This window comes from Pinus tabuliformis, chromosome 2_1, assembly GCF_031772625.1.
Source record: "Pinus tabuliformis cultivar Carrire ecotype Pingquan chromosome 2_1, CPIR1, whole genome shotgun sequence".
NCBI lineage: Eukaryota > Viridiplantae > Streptophyta > Pinopsida > Pinales > Pinaceae > Pinus > Pinus tabuliformis.
The window spans coordinates 957,533,508-957,547,622 of NC_142299.1; the positions used below are offsets into that span (position 1 = coordinate 957,533,508).

General features: G+C 36.7%; 1 protein-coding gene across 5 annotated transcripts in view; it reads left to right on the forward strand.

Moving 5' to 3' along the window:
* Window positions 1-6,607: 6,607 nt before the first annotated feature.
* Window positions 6,608-14,115, forward strand: part of TAFII59 (TATA BOX ASSOCIATED FACTOR II 59) — a 245,117-nt gene continuing 237,609 nt past the window's right edge. Inside the window, exons 1-2 of one of the 5 annotated variants that reach the window (XM_089403579.1) lie at window positions 6,608-6,859; window positions 13,802-13,876. The gene's annotated coding sequence lies outside the window, so the exon portion shown is untranslated. Of the gene's footprint in view, window positions 6,860-11,636; window positions 11,762-13,801; window positions 13,877-14,115 lie in introns of those variants that run through there. The other 4 variants (XM_089403577.1, XM_089403575.1, XM_089403578.1 and 1 more) reach the window with 4 other exon arrangements.

Below are 14,115 nucleotides of genomic sequence, written 5' to 3' on the forward strand. Positions count from 1 at the left end.
GTTAATGGAGTTCGAGGGGAGATGAATGAAACCCAACAGGTATTGTAAGACCTGGATGAACCCCGGTGCATGTATAAGGGTAACTGAAGGCAAGAATATGACAACTAGTTGGATTAGTTGGGTCCATTGGGGTAAATGGATAGTGGCAGGATAGTCACGAGAAAGGTAACAAGAGAGGTAAAGTAAATGGATTTGAGGCGTCAAATGCCTTGGCTATGTATGGAATTGTTGTTCTAATGCTGTGCATGGATAAAGGGAGTTATGTTAACCTTGACCTTATGATATCTAGTATTATGTTGTGATCGTGATTTTACTGATGTCTATATATGTATAGATGTATGTATGTATGTCGTTGTCTGGCAGGGTCGTCATGGATCATACTTGTGGAGGAATGATTGCATATACAGGGGAATGGCATGAAGAGGTTCATGGTTTTACGAGGTATCAAGTGGGAAGAGTAGCCCTAATAAATCATTTAGGTTATTATCATGTGGATATGAATTGGTATTATGTGCCTATACTATGCCTATGTTTATGCTATGGCAGATAATGCAAGGGATACATCAGTAGGATGAAAGCGGTGTGGTCTATGACATGCTGGGACAAACATGGATAGTGTAAAGAACCACAAACCCAAAATTTTGATTGTGGATGCATGCACTAAGGTGTGGGAAAGACACTAGAAGCAAGGTTGCTTGATAGAGACAACATGGTCTTCGGATGTGCAATATTGTTGTTGTGTACATGTGCAAGTGGAGTTGTGTACATGTAGTGTTGTGTACATGTCGTACATGTTGTGTTGTGTAAATATGGTATTGTGTAATCGTTGTATTGTGACATGTGTATTCATTTTGTTGTATTATGTGTACGTATATGTATTGTGTTGTACACCGGGTGTAGGTGTATGTATTGTGTGGTACAACATGTGTGGGTGTATGCGTGTGATGTACACCGTGTGTATGTGTACGTGATTGAAGATAAGATAAGGCACTGGGTGCTTACTGGGTTTGGAAACTAATTTAGTGTGTGTACGAAAAGGATAAAGAACAAAGGTAGAAGCAAATGACTGTTTGAAAGATAAATATCAATATTTTATTTCAGTTTTTATTATGCATGTGATCTATGAATCTGATTTATGATGGTTACACATGATCTATGATTTTGATTTATGATGGTTGTGTTTTGAGCTAACCGGGTGTGATATGTTTATACATGATGATTTGATCAAACAACTAGTTTGACTTGTTGTGACAGGAAGTAAATAGAATTGTAGGTGTACCTTATTGACAAGCTACCAATGTGGTATGATTCGAATTTATTTCAATTCCTTTTGAATCTAATGGAAATTATGTGCTTGGTATAGGAAACCATGGAAAATGCTTGGTTTGGGTGGTTGAAAAGGCCCAGTTGGGTGCTTGGAATTGGCTGGTAGAGAATGTTAGCAACAACAGTGAAAGTAATTGGAACATGCAACAATCTGATGGTAAATCATTTAGGAGCAGGGCCATTGGGATGCTAATACCCAATAATGTCCATTGATTTCCATGAGCATGTTATGATCGGTATGATGATCTTTGGGCAGGGATATGACTTGGTTTTTGGACCTTCCGATGCGAGGAAACCTTGCGAAGGGATGGGTCGCCCAAGGGACTGTGTTACAGAGAAGGGGATGCCAACAGAACTTGGAAGGCGTGAGACTGCACAAAAGGGGGTGATCAGATTGCCTGAGGGATTGTATAGCAAAAAAGAGAAGTTCGGTGAATGATTTTATTTTGTTCATTATCATTGCTAGATGGAATCAAAAGCACATTGGGTGTGTGCCCTGGAACAATGAGTCAGCAACTGTTCACTGAGAGAACAAGGAGTGCAAGGATCGTAGCGCTGGACATTAGATATAGGTTTGACTTTAGTAGTAGATTCTTGACTTCCTAGGAAGGAGGCGAATCCTGGTATTACTTTGAGGATGGAGGTGTGAGCTTATGGATTCCCTTGTTGACTGATGCAGACATTGTATCTTTTTATTTGCTGGTTAGAGCAAATGTGCATGAGTGTATATATGGTTGTTATTGTAAATACCATAGTGAGTTGCGTTATAAAGCTCTAGTAAATGGTATGTTTGTCATATATTCAGCAGTGGTCATTGTAAATACTGCAATGAGTTGGGTTATAAAGCTCCATGGGCAATATGTTTTGTTTTCAGTGGTTTGCTAGTCATAGGAGTCATAAAACACTTAGGGCAATGTTCCCCTAAGGGGGAGGGGTTTGTAATAACCCCTAGTTGATTTTCCATGTAAAAAAGTATAAGACCAAGGTCATGGGACACGTATTCCAAGCTGAATGGTGGGAAAAACATCCTAATGGGTATCACTTTAGATTTATTAATGGTTGTGGAAATTGACAAAGGCATTGGCAAAGACAAAGAGGCATTAATTGGTATTTATTTATGAAAATAAGAGAAAAGTAAGGCGAAGGGATAAGATTTGCTTGAGATGGAAATTGAAGGAAAATGAAGAAAATATAGGCCTCAATGATAAAGAGGCTTATGAGGATCAATTGCTAGCCTATTTGTGAGTTTTAGGTTGAGTTCTCTTCTATTCTCTCATTCTCTCATACTATTACACACTTAGAGAATTCTTGGAGCACTATAGTATTCACTTGGATTGGAGAAAGAAGACAAAGGAAAGCAAGAAAGCACAAGGGAACAATTGGATCAACAATTACAACTGGATTTCTTGGTAGGTAACAAGTTGCATGTGTGATTTCCTTGCTTATTTTTGGATGCATGGTATATGCATGTGATTTTCCAGTTATGTGTTGTCGTTGGCATGGATATTTACCTGTATTGATAAAGGTTTTAGCCTTGCCTGGCCATTTCCTGGATAACCATGGTGTTGTGGGTTTTTCCACTTGATTGTTTTTCTTATTGGTGCTCATGTTCCTTATGGCTGTGGTTTGGAACAAACGCTATGGAAGCCCTGGAACAACTTGGGTTAAGTTATTAGTCTTGGAGCCTAGCCTGGAGCCCTTAGTGGGTTTAGTTACTAGTCCCTAGAGCTGGGTTGGACAAATGCTTTGGAGCCCTGGACAACCTAGGTAGAGACCGATCTGGTTGGTGTTAGTGATGTCTGACCGTAGAGGTGGAATCACTGTGGTTAAGAGTTGAGATGGTTTGGCCTATGGAAGCCCTAATTGGTTTTGTCTTGGTTTATTCCATGAGATCCCACATTCATGCATGGAATATCGCATGAGTGTGATTGGATGAAAGAGAGATTTGGTTCAACCCAATCTATGGCTAGGTGATATGTGAAAGTCCCTAACTTGGTTGGTATTTTCATATATTAATAAGAGTTATTCTTCTACTGTGATTCAGATATATTTGTAGTGATTATGTTGGTGATAGTTTGGACGAGTTGCCATGATTCCTATACTGGTTATTTTATGGTTATATGCTGGTTATATGTTGTGTACCATTTGTGGCTCTCGTCATGATTTGTTTAGTTATTGATTGATTGGTGAATTTATGGACTAATAAGTGTTGTTGCAGCTATGTGGAGAAGGCATAAAGCCTTTTCGGTGAATCTAAGATGAATCTCATACTAATATGTTCAGATATACATTCATGACCTATAGCTTACGTGTTTTCCATGTGTTTGATGAAATATCTAGTGTGTTCTAGGTAGTCTAGGTCAAGTTTATTATTTGAGATTGAATGTTCAGCTTCGTTGTCATGTTAAATATGATTATAGAAAATTACAAGAAGTTTTGGGTGTGAAAATTTGGAAACCCGAATCCTATTGCAACAACTGGAAATTATTCTCCTAATTGTTATTTTAATTTAACAATTTATTTACAGTTTCCTACAATAAACACTAAATAACTCACACTACAGCCTACACAAATAAAACTGCAGAAGAATAAACGTTGGAAGAAATGCTAGCACACACACATAAAATAACACTGTTATTTTTGGATAAATGTCCCCTGGAAAACCTAATTTGGGAAAATTGGTGCAACGGTGAGGGTTTTATTTATTTTGCAGCTGTGAAATCCGAGTACATCTATGGATAACCAATTGGATATCCAAACAACAAGAAAATTTGAGCAAAATACTGAAGGGAATTACCCTTCTCCCACAGGCAATCTCTGGCTATACTTTCCCTATCAAAAACTTGGCCTCCTAGAGCACTACGTCAGCCTCTGCGCTGCTCTGCGTAGCTGGCTGGACGAATTTCTTTGGGCTAGGCTATGATGAAGTCATTCTACCTCTGGAAGCTAAGAAAATCGTCTCTCCGGCTATCTGGGACTCCTTCTCGACCTCTGGAACTAAGAACATTTTTTTCTTCTCTCCAAATCGAACTGCCTGATTGAAGCTATTGTGTTTCCCCTCAGTGTTGCCTCTCTGGGATAAGTCAAATCACTTGTTGCTGCCTCTCCGGATCTGGAAAATATTTCCTCTGAATCATTGTCTCTGCCCCTCACTCACTGGCAACTGACTGCTGCTACTCAGCAAATCGATCTACTTATGAAATCGAACTGCTCAAGTGTATTGTAGAAGTGCCCATCAACTTCTTATAATCCTCTGTTGGGACTCCAACGACCAAAATTAAATCTTAATCGATGGCTACGATTAACTTGAAGTCGATCTGTGTGAGTTTCTAGAACATTCACACCTTGACTTAATTAATTCTGATTAATTAACCATATTCCATAAGTTTAGACTTAGGAAATATTTAAAAACTGGTTAGTAAGCTAATTAAGTCATTTTTAGGCGGAATTTCCAAAAACGATTTATGGGTTTTGGAGATCTCCTGTATTCTAGCCTCTCCGTAAAATTTCAACGCTAGAACACATCCGATGCTACAAAAACTAACACTGGGTAGTGGTTTGGAGGCTGGCCTGAAAAGGTGGCACAAATCCCAGGATTGCATGCTTAGAACTAAAGAGTTTAGGCCATAATTGCATGGGAGCAAACCTGTGAGTGCGTTATAACCTCATAACCGCATGGAAGTAGTGTCAAGGGTGCGGTTGTGGGCCCAGGGCAAAGAAAAAGTGTTCCAACTCAAGGTTTGGTCACATGGGGTGGTTGTTCAACCATTGAGTGACCTGCAGTCCTTGTAGGATGTCAGTATGTGGTCAGTTTGTATGTCCCACTTCCTTAACTACGACTGGTAGGTCGGGTCATGTTATAGTAACTCTTTGTCTCATGTTTACCCTAGCAGGTTTGTGAAATTGGGTAAATGTGGGAGGAGGCGTACACTTGACGCAATAGAAAAATTTATGTAGAAAAATGATTTGTTATAGTATCAAGATCATTGAAAATTATGTAAGAATTCTCAACAAAATTGAAAGCCCAATTGTTTAAAGGCTTGGAGAGTTCAAGAGTTGCTTTTTTTCCATTCGTCATTAGTTGTTGTGGGTGTATGATGGATTGCTTGTGTGTTTCCATCAACCATTTCAAAGCCAACTTCTTGGAGGTATTGACCATCCCTATGTAATCAAAGGTTAGAAAAATCAATTTACACCTCCCTTAGGGGTGAAGGATTACAGGGTGCCATGGATGTCCATCATGTCAGTTCAAAACTAACACTTGTCCCCTAATGGGTGTCTATTTTAACATGCGTTGATTTAAGTCTAGGGTTCTCTTTTTCTCTCTCTCTTTATTTTTGTATTTTATTCTCCTCTAGGTAACACATTTTACTGAAACTTTTTGGGCACTTCCCTTCATTTTGACAATGGTGCTTATATTAAACCTTAAATTCTTCAAGGCACAAGGCCATGTTAACAACTTATAAATAATTCATATATAGCTCATCAACAATTGATTCACTAAAAGCAAACATGTCGCAAAGTGGGAAAGATATCAACTTTTCCTCATGTTCGCTCAAGATACACCTTATTTTTTTTTTTGGTGACTGGAGGAATCGACAACTAGGCGGGTCTCATACTTGCATGACATGGGGTCGATTCCCACTACTAGCACTAAAACCTCTAGTTGAGGGTTGGTCAAGTAAGACACCCACGAGGTTTCGAACCAATGACCATTACATAAGGAGTGCCTTAACAAACCCATTTGCCCACTCTTCTATACCTTGTGGATCAAACTACACCCAATTAACAACATATGATCTTTATATTTGTTCTTCCCATACATTCACTTCAACATTATAAATATTCTTACCTTAACTTTAATATGAGATCCCTATGCCTAATTTTACTATGTTAATACCTTAAAAATCATACTAAAATTAGTAACACATCATAATCAATAAAAAAATAAACTTAAATGGAAAAAATAACGATATTCGTTTAATCATCTCATTAAAACAAATTTACATGATATAACTAGCCAAACAAAAATAAAAACCATAATTACATTAAACAAGATAATTTAGATGTACAAACTAGTAAGCCTGATTTTCCAATAGCAAAAGCACTAGCGAACCGAAATTAGTGGGGCTTATCAAAGGGCATGAATAGGGTTTTACTTTGGAAATGGCGTAGAATGAAACCTTATGTTACCCTAATTTTGTGCAAATAAAACAACGGCTAACCGTGCTTGCTTTCTTGAATACAACAATTTATTGCACTTAGATAACACTTTTTTATTGCACTAGCGTACAGTCTGGCGAGTGTGGAATCCGAACTCCCTTCTTGATGGAAGAAAGTCCGATAACCGCTCGAATTCCAGAATAAAATAGTCTCCTCTTCCTAGCCTTACGGACGGGTCTGATTGAGACGGTTGTGGAATGCGCTCTCTTCTTTCTTACTCGATCAGAATACTGGCTTTGCGGGATGGAATGCAAAGAAATCTATGGACGATTTTCTACCGTTCGTGTGGGCAGTAGTGCGTGATTTGAAGGTGAAATTTAGAAGGAAAAGTGTTAATTTCTATTTTTTTTTTAATGGATTCGTCTAAATTTTATGTATGAAATTATTTTGCTTTAAAATTTGCTAAAATTTTGTAGAGATTTATATAAAATAATTTGAAATTTGAAATTTTTACAAAATTATTAATAAGCATTTATATAAAATAATTTGAAATTTGAAATTTTTACAAAATTATTAATAAGCATTTTACAATTTGAATATTTCAAACTAATAATATTCTTCAAAGTTTCTAAACTTTAAGATAAATTTATTTTCTTAAAATTTTCTATCTTCCCATATAGTTTCTCTTTCCTTTCAGAGATTTTTAGTTGGTCATCAGTTCAATTATGTTCTTGATGGTTGATTCAATTAACCTTTTTATTAGCAATAACCCTTGTCGATTGGTAGAGATCTCGTTGTGTTAATAAATTGATGTTGGCTTTAAGTGTCTCTTTGATATTCATTCCTATCACAATGGCGAGGGCATTGCTTAGTTATCTTCAATACTACATTTAAGTGGCTATAAATACTAATTTTTCCCTTCAGCGACTTTCAAGCATTAATTGGCCAAATGAAGCTCCTTCGCTTCTAAACTCATGTTGGACTCAAGTTCCAACATAGTCTAACGCCTCAATCAAGTCATCTTCTATGCTCATGATGGGTTTTGACATGCTTATATTTACTTAATCGGATTTAGTAAGCATGCCCATGTTAGCTCTCAACCTAGACACTCACATAGAGAGATATAGTTATGATGCATACATATACCTGTTAGGTATTAAAGGTGATTGTTCCTTTTGCTTGACATCTTTCTTTGATTATTCGTTTTAGTAAACATTTGAAATTTGGTTGAATCTATTACGTATAAAAAATAAAAGAACGGGGACAAATCTCTCTGAAAATTGGTAATTGCAGCCACCATTTGAAATCTCATCAAAACTACTACATATAAACAATAAAAGCATGAAACAAATCCTTCTGAATATTGGCAATGGCAGTGAAGAATCTTAGATGTTAAATGTATTTTCTCGCACAAATTGTGGTCCTTGATTTCGTTGAACTTAGTTCATAATAGCATATTAATAGCAGATGCAAGTAATCTTTGAATTTCTTCATGCTGTAAGTGAGCATTTCAAAGAATCAGTATGGTTAAGAGTTGAGGTGGTTTGGCCTATGGAAGCCCCAGTTGGTTTTGTCTTGGTTTATTCTATGAGATCCCACATTCATGCTTGGAATATGGCGCGGGGGTGATTGACTGAAAGAGAGATTTGGTTTAGCCCAATCTATGGTCAGGTGATATGTGGAAGTCCTTGACTTGGTTGGTATTTTCATATATTAATAAGAGCTATTCTTCTGCCTTGATTCATGTATATTTGTAGTGATTATGTTGGTGATATTATCGCTAAGTTCCCATGATTCCTATATTGATTATTTTATGGTTATATGATATGTACCATCTATGGCTCTCATCATGGATTGTTTAGTTATTGATTAGTTGGTGAAAGTGTGGACTAATAAGTATTGTTACAACTATGTGGAGAGGGCATAAAGCCTTCTTAGTGATTCTCAAATGAATCTCAGACTAATATGATCATATATACATTCATGACGTGTTTACCATGTGTTTGATGAAATATCTAGTGTGTTCAAGGCAGTCTAGGTCAAGTTTATGATTTGAGATTGAATGTTTAGCTCCGTTTTCATGTTAAATATGATTATGGAAAATTACAGGAAGTTATGGGGAGTGGTTTGGAGGTTAACCTAAAAAGGTGGCACAAATCGTAGGACCGCATGCTTAGAAATGAAGAGTTTAGGCCATAATTGCATGGGGCAATCTTGTGCGCGCAGTTATAGCCTCATAACTGCATGGAAACAATGTCAATGGTGTAGTTGTGGGCACAGAGCAGAGAAAAAGGGTTCCAGCTTAGGGTTTGGTCACCTGGGGTGGTTATTCAGCCTCTAAGTGAATTGTAGTCCTTGTAGGATGTTAGTATGTGGTGAGTTTGTAGGCCCCACTTCCTTAATTGGAATTGCGAGGTCGCGTCATGTCATAGTAACTCTTTGTCTCATGTTTACCCTCGCAGGCTTGTGAAATTAGGTAAATGTGGGAGGAGGCGTACACCTAATACAATAGAATTTTTTTTGTGGAAAAATGATTTGTTATAGTATCAAGATCATCAATACTTATGTAATAATTCTGAACAAAATTGAAAGTCCAATTGTTTAGAGGCTTGGAGAGTTCAAGAGTTGTTGTTGTTGTTTTTTGTTTTATTATTATTATTATTATTATTATTCGTCATTAGTTCTTGTGGGTATATGATGGATTGCTTGTCTGTTTCCATCAACCATTTCAAAGCCAACTTCTTGGAGGTATTGACCATCCCTATGTAATCAAAGGTTAGAAAAATCAATTTGCACCTCCCTTATGGGTGAAGGATTCCAGGGTGCCATGGATGTCCATCACGTCAGTTCAAAATTAACACTTGTCTCCTAATGGGTGTCTATTTTAACATGTGTTGAGTTAAGCCTATGGTTCTCTTTTTCTCTCTCTCTTTTATTTTTATATTTTATTCTCCTATAGGTAACACATTTACCTGAAACTTTTTGTGCACTTCCCTTCATTTTTACAATGTTGCTTAGGGTAAACCTTAAATTCTTTAAGGCACAAGGGCATAATAACAACTTATAAATAATTCATATATAGCTCATCAACAACTGGTTCACTACGAGCAAACATGTTGCAAAGTGGGAAGGAAATCGACTTTTCCTCACCTTCACTCAAGCTACACCCATTTTTTTTTGGGTAACTAGAGGAATTGACAAGTAGGCAGGTCTCGTACTTGCATGACCCGAGGTCGATTCCCATTGATACCACTATAACCTCTAGTTGAGGGTTGGTCAAGCAAGACATCCACAAGGTTTCAAACCGATGACCATTACACAAAGAGTGCCTTAACACACCCATTTGCCCACTCTTCTATGCCTTGTGAATCAAACTACACCCAATTAACAACCTATGATCTTTATATTTGTTCTTACCATACATTCACTTCAACATTATAGTTATTCTTACCTTGATTTCAATATAAGATCCTCATGCCTAATTTTACTATATTAATACCTTAAAAAATCATACTAAAATTAACAACACACCATACTCTATAAAAATTAAACTTAAATGGTAAAAATAATGATCTTTTCATTTAATCATCTCATTAAAGCAAATTTACATGATATAACCTGCCCAACAAAAATAAAAACCATAATTACATTAAACAACCCACTTGGAAGATAATATAGATGTACAAAACTAGATATTCGAACTATTTTACTATATTAAAGAACCCATTCACTTGGAAGATAATTTAGATGTACAAAACTATATATTTGGACTATTTATGGACAAATGTGACTAGTAGAATATATTTTTCATCGAGTTTACAAATTTCTCTATAAAAGCTATCAGTCCGAGTTCGTTTCTCTCTCCTTTACTGGCGGAGCTTCTAACTTTTTAATTTAATTTAATTTTTAATTTTTCTTCATTTTCTTGGCGCTACAAATATAAAACACTTGTATTATAGCTGGTTTTGCTACATGTAAATTTCACGGGCAGACGAGGAGGCAGGGGCCGAAGCGCAGTCTCGTAGTGGATTCATTATGAGTTTAAAGCTATCACTTCCTCAAATCTTATGAATTATTATGTGCTTCCTTCTCGTTCGCTGGTCAATGCCTTTTTTCTCAAAATAGTCGAAAACACCAGACAAAGGGCCAGGTCGTCTCTAATTCCCAGGATTTCCCTTTAAACAGATGCCCAGTGGAAGATTTTAGTATCTCGATCAAATTTCGGAGGTACTCGTCTCATCATTTTTCTTTGAAATTCCACTGTTTAATTGCAATTGAAGGAGACAAAACCTGATTAAATTAGCGGAAAGCATATATTGTTCATGGTGGATCGGAAAATGCATTTATTTTCTAAATTTGATGCTGGAAAACTTCACATTCAGTACCAAAACGACTGTTTTACATCCCTAAAATCTGATCTTTGAGGTACCTTGTTCCATTTAGCATCAAGACAATGGTGGATGTCTGAAATTGATGAAAACTCAAGTTTAAAATCTGCCATCGCTGCCGTTCATACATAGGTCGAAATGTTTTCGTTGCCGTGGGGTTGAGTGATTAAATTCTCCATCTCTGGCTATACGGCCCAGTGCAGAACTGGGGGAGATGTGGAGCGTAAATGTTTATAAAATTTAACAGTTGACATAAATAATTTAATGTCGGGTTCAATATATTTGTAATAATCAAACCAATGTAAATCAATATTCGCTCAATCTCAATGCTTGGCAATCTCTACACCATTATATTATAATTAATCGCTCAATCTCAATCCCTGGCAATCTGTGCGCCATTATATTCTACCTCAGTATAGTCTATGCGGCAATATAATCTGCAATACTACGCTCTTTCGTAACCCTCTACCGCATTGAAAATCACCATCCGGGGTCTTTTCGTACAAACCTGGCGACAAGGGACCAGGGATCGTGGTCTGACAAATTCGAAACGAACTTTAAAAGCTCAGAACTCGGCCTTTGACTCAGACCGGTCGGTACATGCTTCATTACAAAGAGTTGCGCAATGGAAATCCAACAAGATGTATCTGTTAATTGTTCCCAAGTCCATGAAACCATTTGTTGTTACTTATGTTTGTGGTTGAATATGCAGTGATTTTTCTATTAGAGTAAGAATGTATTCAAGACTCACTTTTCATTTATTGATATGGTCTTTCCTACACGTTTAGCGTAGTACTGATTAACATGTAGGATGTGGACGGATCGGGGCCCTTCAACCAGATCCACCTCTGTGGCTTTCTTCACTGGTTGCTCCTCACAGTCAGGTATTTTTCACATGGAATGAAGAAAATTTGATTTTTATGGGTATTGCATCGAATAGTCGTTATGTAACCCTGATTTCCAATAGCAAAAGCAATGGCGAACCGAAACTAGTGGGGCTTTTCATGTGACATGAATAGGGTTTCACTTTGGAAACTGTATAGAATGAAACCTTATGTAACCCTAATTTTCTGCGAATAAAACAACGGCTAACCGTGCTTGCTTTCTTGAATACAATAATTTATTGCACTTTCAATAACGCCTTTTTATTGCACTAGCGTACAGTCTGGTAAGTGTGGAATCCGAACTCCCTTCTTGATGGAATAAAGTCTGCTAACCACTCGAATTCCAGAATAAAATAGTCTCCTCTTCCTAGCCTTACGGAAGGGTCTCATTCAGACGGTTCTGGAATACGCTTTATGTCTTCTTACTTACTCGATCATAATAGGGGCTTTGCTAGATGGAATGCAAAGAACTCTATGGCATCCCTCTCTGGTCGACGAGATCCTAGAGCATGGACGATTTTCTACGGTCCGTGCAGGCAGTAGTGCGTGAGTTTAAGGTGCAATTTAAAACAAACGACTAAGGAAAAGTCGAGCAAGGGCAAGTAGGCTAATTTTTTATAATTTTTCCAAAAATATTATATTGGTTAATTTCCATTTTTTCTAAAATTGATTAGCCTACTAATAATATTTTTCAAATTTTTAAAATTTTTAAAATTTTAAAATAAATTTCTTTTCCTTCTTCCCATGAGTTGGCTGAGAAATACTTTTAGTTGGTCATCAGTTCAATTATGTCCTTGATGATCGATTCAATTAACCTTTTATTGGCAATAACCCTTGTCGATTGGCAGAGATCTGGCCGTGTTAATAAGTTGATGTTGGCGTTAAGCGTCTCTCTGATATTCATTCCTATCACAATGGCTAGGGCATTGCTTAGTTATCTTCAATACTACATTTGTGTGGTTATAAATACTATTTTTTTTGATAGTGTAAAACACTGGATATTTGCCTATTTAAGTGGTCTCATTCAACGAATTATATATTTAGGATAATTTAATGTTGAAGTAGTAACTATATTGCTCATATACTTCAATTGGTAATAATATTTTCAATAACTGGATTTCAGATTCCACCCTTCGGCGACTTTCAAGCATTAATCGGCCAAATGAAGATCCTTAGCTTCTAAACTCATGATGGACTCAAGTTCCAACATAGTCTAACGCCTAAATCAAATTATCTTTCGCTTCTAAACTCATGTTGGACTCAAGTTCCAACGGAGTCTAACGCCTAAATCAAATTATCTTTCTGTGCTCACGATGGGTTTTGACATGCTTATATTTGCTTAATCGGATTTAGTAAGCATGCCCGTGTTAGCTCTTAACCTAGACACTCATATAGAGAGATAGAGTTATGATGCATACATATACCTGTTAGGTATTAAAGGTGATTGTTCCTTTTCCTTGACATCGTTCTTTGATTATTCGATTTAGTAAACATGTGAAATCTAGTCGAATCTACTACGTATAAAAAAATAAAAGAACGGGGACAAATCTCTCTGAAAATTGGTAATTGCAGCCACCATTTGAAATCTCATCAAAACTACTACATATAAACAATGAAAGCATGAGACAAATCCTTCTGAATATTGGCAATGGCAGTTGAGAATCTTAGATTTCAAATTTAATATGTATTTTCTCGCACAAATTGTGGTCCTTTATTTTGTTGAACTTAGTTCATAATAGCATATTAATAGCAGATGCCAGTCAACTTTGAATTTCTTCATGCTCTAGGTGATATGCTCAGAGTTTGGGACCTCGAATTGAAATCAATTTGTAGATGAATAAATTATAAAACATGCAAGATGTTAAAACTAAAGTTCAGTTCATCTTTCAAACAGCAGATGCAAATTTGGTAACTGATTTTCTGCAGTTCAGGAGTTTGAAGTTTTAAAGGACATGTTTTTGGCCATATGAAATATGAGCTTTAAGTAAAATGAAATATAAGTTCCGATGCTGATGTTACTTCGTTTGAATGTGATTTCAGATTTGAATGAATCCACGTAAGAGACTGAATTCAGCATCTTTCTTGATTGGTGGACCAAGCTGATCTGATATAAAGGTACTGTACTTGACAACTTCTTCTCACACGCAGATATTTTAATTGCTTGTGTAGTATTGTAGGAAATTTTTTGCCCTAGGGTTTGTGGCTGTGTGACCAAGGCATAATCTGCATAGTAGCTTTTCAAGTAGGCTCTGCGCAAGGGTTTCTGAGCAGTTCGAATTTGCAAAATTTGGGCCTGAGATTTGAGGACTGCCTTGAAGAGGCCTCAAAGTTCTGTTCTTGAAAGGAGAGGATTG